General features: G+C 42.6%; 1 long non-coding RNA gene across 1 annotated transcript; it reads right to left on the bottom strand.

The window, feature by feature from the left end:
- Nucleotides 1-509: 509 nt before the first annotated feature.
- LOC128083857 (uncharacterized) lies at nucleotides 510-7436 on the bottom strand. The gene is made up of 3 exons (XR_008208231.1): nucleotides 7395-7436; nucleotides 1009-1142; nucleotides 510-888 (listed from the first exon to the last, which is right to left on the bottom strand). It is a non-coding gene; the product is annotated as an uncharacterized LOC128083857 (long non-coding RNA).
- Between the last annotated feature and the right edge of the window lie 269 nt (nucleotides 7437-7705).

A 7705-nucleotide genomic window follows, 5' to 3' on the forward strand; every position in this document is an offset into this window, starting at 1 on the left:
ATGTGCTCTTTGTTTCAGTACCTTCAAGTCAATTCATTTGTTTTACCAAACCTCTTACCCTGGTTCAGTACAGCTTCTGCTTTTGGATCATTCTGGAATGCTTTTGTGAGTGTTTCAGAGAGACATCCTGCACAGTTCAGTGGCAGTTGTTTGGTCACACTGTTACAGGAGAGATCATTCTAAGTGTGAATTTGGTGAAAAAGCAAGAAAATATTGATAAAATAGAAGTCAGAGTTGAACGCTGTGTTTGAACTCCTCTTTTAAGATTTGACTTTTCCCTTCAAAACAGTGTTGTAAGGACAGATTTATCCTCATTTGTTTAAAATAAATAAATAGCAATTAAAGTGAAGAGTCACCATCTCATTTCAATTAAATCAAATATTTCCGTTCACTGAAAATATTTGAGAAAGCATGAAGTTCCATTTCAGACAACTTAGAAATATTTTTTATGATTATTATTATTTTGGTTCAGCTACTGAACTGAAAAATGATTTATTTGCACAGCTCTGATTAAGGCAGAGAGAAACTTATTTAAGCACTTTGATTAATTATTCTTGCATTCCCAGCTGAGCAGAAGTGGGAATTCCAAGTCAAGGGAAAACATTGCCTCTCCTTTCTTCATTACTTTAGTAAATGCCTTTGAATATGCATATATTCCCTTCCACTGAGGTAAGGCTTGTGCATGCTGCCGGGAACCACTTCATGATGTAAGCCATTTACTTTCTGTCTGTACCATACTCATGTTGCAGGGACCAAAGTCATTTATTTCTCAGCCTCAATGATGTATTGAAATCAAACAAAATCAACAGTATTGCTTTCACTGGTCTCTTTTCCATGCTTCTCATTCATGTTTTTGTTTTTGTTTTTTTTTTTTTGGTGCTATAATATCTGGGGGGTTGGAAGGAGGGTGGGAATTAAAGATGTACATTTGCATTCTAGTAACATTTCAGCTGAAAAAAAATGGACAGGGTTTTTTTTGACAATTTACTTGTTCCTACTTGGAAATACCTTTTGTGTTTCCATTTCCTCTGCCATGGTTTCAGCTCTTCTCCTGTATCCTCATTTTCTCTCTTCTAAAAGAGCAGCAGTGAGTCTCTTGGAGCAGCACAACACAAGGGCTGGGGAGTCTGGAACCAGGGAACCTATGAAAAAATCAAATTATGAATCATAATAGGGAAAGGAGAAAAAAAAAAAAAAAGCAAAAAGTAATCAGAGATGGGGGCAGAGGGAGAGATGAGTCAAAATGTTAAATTTCAGGGATGTGGATGGAGGTGCTCTGTTCAGATGCTGGCACTTCTGGCAGTGGTTGATGGTCATGTTGCCTGGAGGTATCATCAGTGCTCCTACACAAGTCAGGGGTCAGTGTAGAAAGAGGTGTTCATTTCCCATACATGAGCACAAAGGATGTGCTTGTCTCTTCTGCTTTCTTTAAAGGCATTTCATATGATAAACGGCCAATCAATATGGCCATGGCTTTCTTTTTTTTTTTTTCCCCACTCAAAACATTGATCAATAGATGTTGCAGCTGTCTGCTGTCAAAGATTTGATTTACTGTGAATCTTACAAAAGCTGAACCATACTCAAGTCATTTCTATTCATCTTAAATTGCATTTGAATTTGCCTTGAAACAGCTGCTCAATGCTGCCCAGGGCTCAACCATTTCTCACAGTCAGAGTTTTCTCCAATAAGAAAGAAATTGTTTTAAAGCCCTGCAGTTCTTTCTGGCCCTGATCTCAGCAATACTCCCATGTGTGCATAGTTCCACATTTTTAGGGACTGACTCCAAGCAAACCTTGTAACAGAGAGCAGAAAGCCAGCAGAGTTGTCATGGGGAGCAGTATATCATCACAGCTTTTGTTTTCAGTGTTGACTATGCAAAACAGTTTGGCTGCCATGAAAGAGCATGTGGGGCTCCTTACATACTTCTGTGCCCCCGGGACACCATTAGTAGAGTAAATTCCCTGTTAACTGTCAAACAATCTGCTGTTTAATTACTTTTAGGTGTAGGAATGTGTATTTTTCCTTGAGATTGTTGAAAACAGGCACCAGTAAGTACTCTGCAAGAAAAACACAGCTTTATTTTCTGGTCATGATTGATAGAGAGCGACTATAATATACCTTAGCTCTTCTCAAAGAGAGATGTCCCACCGCTTTGGAAATGCAATGAAACCGTGGTAACAAAGTGACGGAGGTGGATGTTAGCACATCCAATCTTCCAATCTGTTCTTTACACCTGTCAGCGAAATTACTGTCATAAGGCACCTGGTCAATAATTTCATGACACTGAGGACCTTTAAATCCTTATCAGAGGGGCATCAAGAAAGCTGCAGCCTCAAGACAGTTCCTCACATCCACTGCAGGACAGTGACCTTGGACTCGTGCCCTCTCTTCCACCAAGGAGGTGAGGTCATGTTTTTGCAGTTGAGATTCCCAAAAAAGAGAAACAAAAACAAAACAAAACAAAAACTACCAAACAAGGCTCACTAACACCTTGGATCTCTTATTTACACTAAAAATTCTCACCACAAGACCGAAGTCATCTTCCTCCGCAGCCCTCTTGCAGTCCAGACAGGGAAACATATGAGGAAATAATGATAGGATCAGCTGGTGGCAGAAATTGGGTGTAACAGTCATATGCATAAATGGGCAAATGCAATCCTTCTAGAAGGCCAGAAGACAAGCAAACAGGGACAACTCAGGTCCCACTTTGAGCATCCTTATAGATCTGGATTAATAAATGGTTGCTAGTATCTCTTTTCCATCCTTCCTGCCTATCTTCTGGTTTGCAGTGCAAGCTCAGGAAGGGTGGTTTTTATCTGAATTTGGGAGGACTGAAACCCAGGATTGTGGCACATCCTCTGCCCTACCCGGCTGTGACTCAGTGCTACAAAATCCCAGGTTACTCAGCTATGCTGGAGCAAGTAGCAGGGCACAATACCATAGATAACAGCTGCATTCAACTGTAGTTGACATGATCTCTCCATTTGCCCAGGTCCACTCTTAAACTCTGTTCTACCTACCAAACAAGTTGTTTTTTTTCCACAATGCTCCTCCTCCCCATCCAGGATATCCCAGAGGTGCCCCCCTACAGCTTTGCCCTCATCCTGCTTTCCATAGCCACCTCTGCAAGGGTGCTGAGGGCTATATCCATACTGCTGGGGCGGCAATATTTTTCCCTTGCCACTATCAGTAAAGTTAAATGGAAAGGTTGAGGTTGATAACACAAAGATCTCTGAAAAGAACATTCCCTTAATGGGAGCTACTGAAAAACAGAACCTCTCTAGCAATAATGTACAGAAAATTTAAATTAAGGCCTAGATGTGCACAGATCTTGTTCTGCATCCCATCCATTTTCTTTGGTGGGACTCCCTCACACTTCCTTTCATGCCAACTTGTCTCCACAGCTAGCCTGAATTTACCTCCTTGCTTGTGGAGCTTAGCTTATGGCTGCTGGCATGGTGTGTGGTGCAAGCACTTCTCCAGGGGCTTCTATACACTGGTTTGGAGCAGAGCCTGAAGGACAGGCTCTACAGTTCAGAACTGATGAGCCCCAGCAGGCTTGGCTTTCAGGTATTACAACAGCCATCTTGAGTTGAGAATCTGTGTCTTGACATCACAGTCATCCTAGAGCCTAGTGGTCATCTTACATAAGCAGTATCTCCCTCAGACCCTCTTCCTGCTCTTTCAAGACTGTAGGTACTGTGTGGAGCAGGCTTTAGTGCTCACAGCGTGTTTCTTCCACAATGATTTTAGAGTCTGCTGTAACTATGTACTTGCCAACATATTTTGTGCTCATCTAAACTGCTTCCTTGTCAGGCCCTGGCAGAGAAAGTAGGCATCCTGACCCCCCCGTCCTTCTTCTCTTCAGCTGTTACATATCATGGTAGGGAACAGAGGCCTCTCATCTTCACAAAATACCTTTTCCACGCTCCCTGCACAGAACAGGAGATGAATGCAGTTATTCTGGCTCCTGGGTCGTGCTGCCTATGGTGAGCTCTGCTATTTTTGGATTGATGTTTAGCTGGAGAAATATTACATGGCAAAGAGTGGAATTTGGGATGGAGGGAGAGGGTTCTGATGCTATCATTTGTGCCAGACACAGAAATCTCATAAGGATGGGTTTTACTTGCATTCCTTTAGGGCTGGTTGCACAATTTCTGTTTAAAATGTTGGATTGAGACAGCACACGTACTTCCTTTTTCAGAGGATAAATCCACATGAGATTTTTGACAAAGATCACTGATAAATGCAATGCCTCCCAAGAGCTGCAATTTGCTCCTACTGCCCCTTCCTCTTCTGTTTTTGTAGATAGTATCTCTCCCCTTTTCAAATAACTGTAATGGAAACCTTTTTACAAAAGGAAAAAAAACCCACAAGATTATTTTGGCTGAGGACTGTGGGATCCGTGGAGGCCAGTGGAAACTGCAGTTTGACCTTCATGCTCCTTCTTTTTGGAGGAACTCCCTGCTATGTTAAAAGTCTGCATACTTATAACAGCTTCTCCTTTGGGAAGAAGAGCAATGAGCAACATGGAGTGAAAGTACACAGTGCTTTCTGGGCTATTTCCCAAAATCCTGATTCAGAGGTTCTTGATTTGTTAGCCTTTGCAAATTTCAGTTTAGGCCAGACCCTTCCGGTTATTCCAGAGCTTTGGACTGGTTTTGGTATCAGCACATACTCTGTTTAACTTGGTTTCTATTGGTTTAGGGACCTTTCTAAACAAGCACTGAGCTCTCTTAAGCTTCCCTAAGCAGGTGATCCCAATAATAACACATCAGACCCCTCAGTTAGTGAGGTTAAACTTAAACAATCATGAGTTCCAAAATAAATAGATAATAAATGTAGAAAAGTTTAGGTCTTTCTTGAGTTCTCTTGATCTGCAGCATCCACGGAAACTGTTTCATCCCTAATTGCCAAGTCAAAGGCTGGAGATATATTATTTGGTTAACAAAAGTTGAATTAGTTCTGTCATATCTTGACTCTAGGGATTGGGTCTTTATGAGAAACACTAACAATCAGATGAGTTTATTACATGGCAGTGGTGCAGTGAAATTCAATTAATTTGTTTGTTCTGCTTCCCAGAATGAGAAATAGACATGCCATAAATGTGAACGACGCCATCACTTTGGTTCTGTCAGTAAACAAATGTAATCTGGTGATGTTTAGGAGTCTCACCATCCCTCATTGCATACCCTGGCTCCTCCACAGGTCCAGGCAACATGTCAGACCGCTACACAGACACATTTTCCCTGGCATAGTGTTGCAGACCCCTACTTTAACTCTGTGACCATCCACAGTGACCTTGTGGTGAAAAATAGAAGGCCCTGATTGTGAAAGAAGTTCTTGACCTCCTGCCTCCCCAATTGCTGCATTTCCATGGACACAAGAATCAGTGGAGACACCTGCAAGGAATCAGGGTAACTTCCCCAAATAAAATATATTCTTCAAAGACGGGGCAGGATTCAACTTATAAACATTAAATGGCATGACTCTGTCACTGCACAGGGTTTCAGAGGAACATCTCCATAAAGACCAGCTAGCCCCCCACAGGAACAAAGATCTGGATGTGTTAACACAAACAGCCATGTGGAGCTCATTTTTGGGCTCCATTGCACTGTGCTTTGTTAACAGTGAAATAACCGTGTAGCTAGCAGAAGGACAAACTAACAGGGGTGAAGACACTTCAGCATACTTCTCTGCTGCTCATAGTGGAAGAAGCCTCAAAGTATCCCAAGTCTGATCGTTCCAGTTCTGAGCACAGTGTTATATGCGAGACCAGAAAAGCTGTCTGCTGAGTCTAGCCACTTAGCATATGCCTCTGAGGTTTTATTCTGAATTTAAAGGTTCCTAAAACCACCTTGTCCCTTCACACCTGCCATGAGGAATAGATGCTCAGTGCATTTTCTAAACCCAGACCTACAACATCCTTCCCTGTCAGGCTACCAGATTCAGTAGCTACCCATCACATCTAGCAAGAAAAGATGTTTCAGGCATCCCTATTGATGGAATGGAAAGGCTACATGGTATCAACACCATTCTCACACTGCTGTCTCATTCCTAGATGTCTGGAGTGGTAGAAACAGCCAAAACACCAAAAGACAAGTGTGCTGTCAGAATCCAGGCAGCAGAAAAGTCTATTGCTTTATCTTCATTTCTAGAGTGAAAAACCCAGAAGATTACATAGAAAGCTCCACATGTGAGCTAGGTGCTCATCAGAGAGCTCCATGCAGAGGAGGCTGCTTCACCGCTCCTCCCTAAATCTAATCTAGGGCTTTATGTATTACTCACTCTCAGCTTGAGAAAAGCACACACAGAGGTGAGGTTTTTTGGCTTTGTTTTTTGCTTGTTTTGTTGTTGTTGTTTGTTTGTTTGGGGGGTTCTTTTGTTGTTGTTTTTTGTTTGTTTGTTTTGTTTTTGTTTTTTTTTTGAAGGAAGACACCCATGAATGTAGCAATGAAGAACTGTGTTATCCTACTCCAGGACAATAGGATGCATGGAATTTAAGAAAGGCATCAGAGCCAGGTTTTGGCCACAGACTGTGAGGAGCAACTGCGTTCTCTTAACACAGATACTAGGGGATTCATCACAAGGATTTCTAACTCAGGCTGGTAGCCACTTCAGTGCCTCGCATTAAGCCCCTCAGAGTTTTTAGGTCACACCTTCCTGTGGTTTAGGCTGTTCCCAATGTTCCCTGTACTGCTGTCCTAGTCTCCTGCACAGATTCTGATCCAGGAATCTCCTCCAGGCCTCTCATTCTCTGATATGCTTGCTATTTGTTCCAACCTTCTTTTACTTCCTTAGTCCTGCACATCACTGACATTTCTTTGCCTGTCAGTGATCTCTCAATTTTGTTCTTGCCCACTAGGCACAACTTCTTCTCCACAGATTAAGCATAACTACTGAAGGTGCTCATGAGACCTTAGAGCTTCCTTTCCAGACTGTGTCCCATTTGAGGATTTCAACCCGAAATAAGAAACTGTCAGAACAAGAACTATCCTGAGGTACACCAGGATTTCTGGTTTCTCCTACCACCCTGTGGAATAGGGCTCACTGTTTACAACATACCTCTTAAGTAAGGTGTACTTGCAGATCTTACAACGCACACCTTCTCCTTCAGACTACACATGAGAGGCCAGGAACCCTGATCCCCACTCTTTTCTTTCTTGAACTATTATGCCAGCTCTGTCCAAAAGCCTGTTGCAGGCATCTTCCTTCTCCACACCGGTTTGGGCAAGCAATTACTACTGTCTACTTCCAGATGAGAATACCATAGCATAACACAATGGAAATTGCAGCAATGACAGTGAAGCAGCAAGGTCCCAGGCTATAGGAAGCGAGTATTTGCTCAAATGCAACAGTCATAGACGCAGAAATAAAGGAAAGAAGATGCTTACCTTCAGAAGGCCTCAGGAACTCAGAGATCTCCAGCAAAACCCACTTGCCTCCCCTGCCAACCCTTAAATGAGGTCTGGGAAAGGATGGATTCTGGCTCCACACCTTCCTGTCACTCAGGTACATTGCATGCACCTGAGCTCCCCTGGGTTGGTCCTGCCTTCCCACCAGGTGCTCAATCACTGCTTCAGGCTGTGACTTAGCATTTCTGCTACACTTAGGCAAGGACTGCAAGCTGAGCAAGGTTAGGTAGATGCTCAGATAAAGTCTAGCTTGTAGATGTGAATTGACTAGATGACCATTTTTTTCATTC

The sequence above is a fragment of the Tympanuchus pallidicinctus genome, unplaced genomic scaffold (assembly GCF_026119805.1).
Source record: "Tympanuchus pallidicinctus isolate F22 unplaced genomic scaffold, pur_lepc_1.0 scaffold1, whole genome shotgun sequence".
NCBI classification, from domain to species: Eukaryota; Metazoa; Chordata; class Aves; order Galliformes; family Phasianidae; genus Tympanuchus; species Tympanuchus pallidicinctus.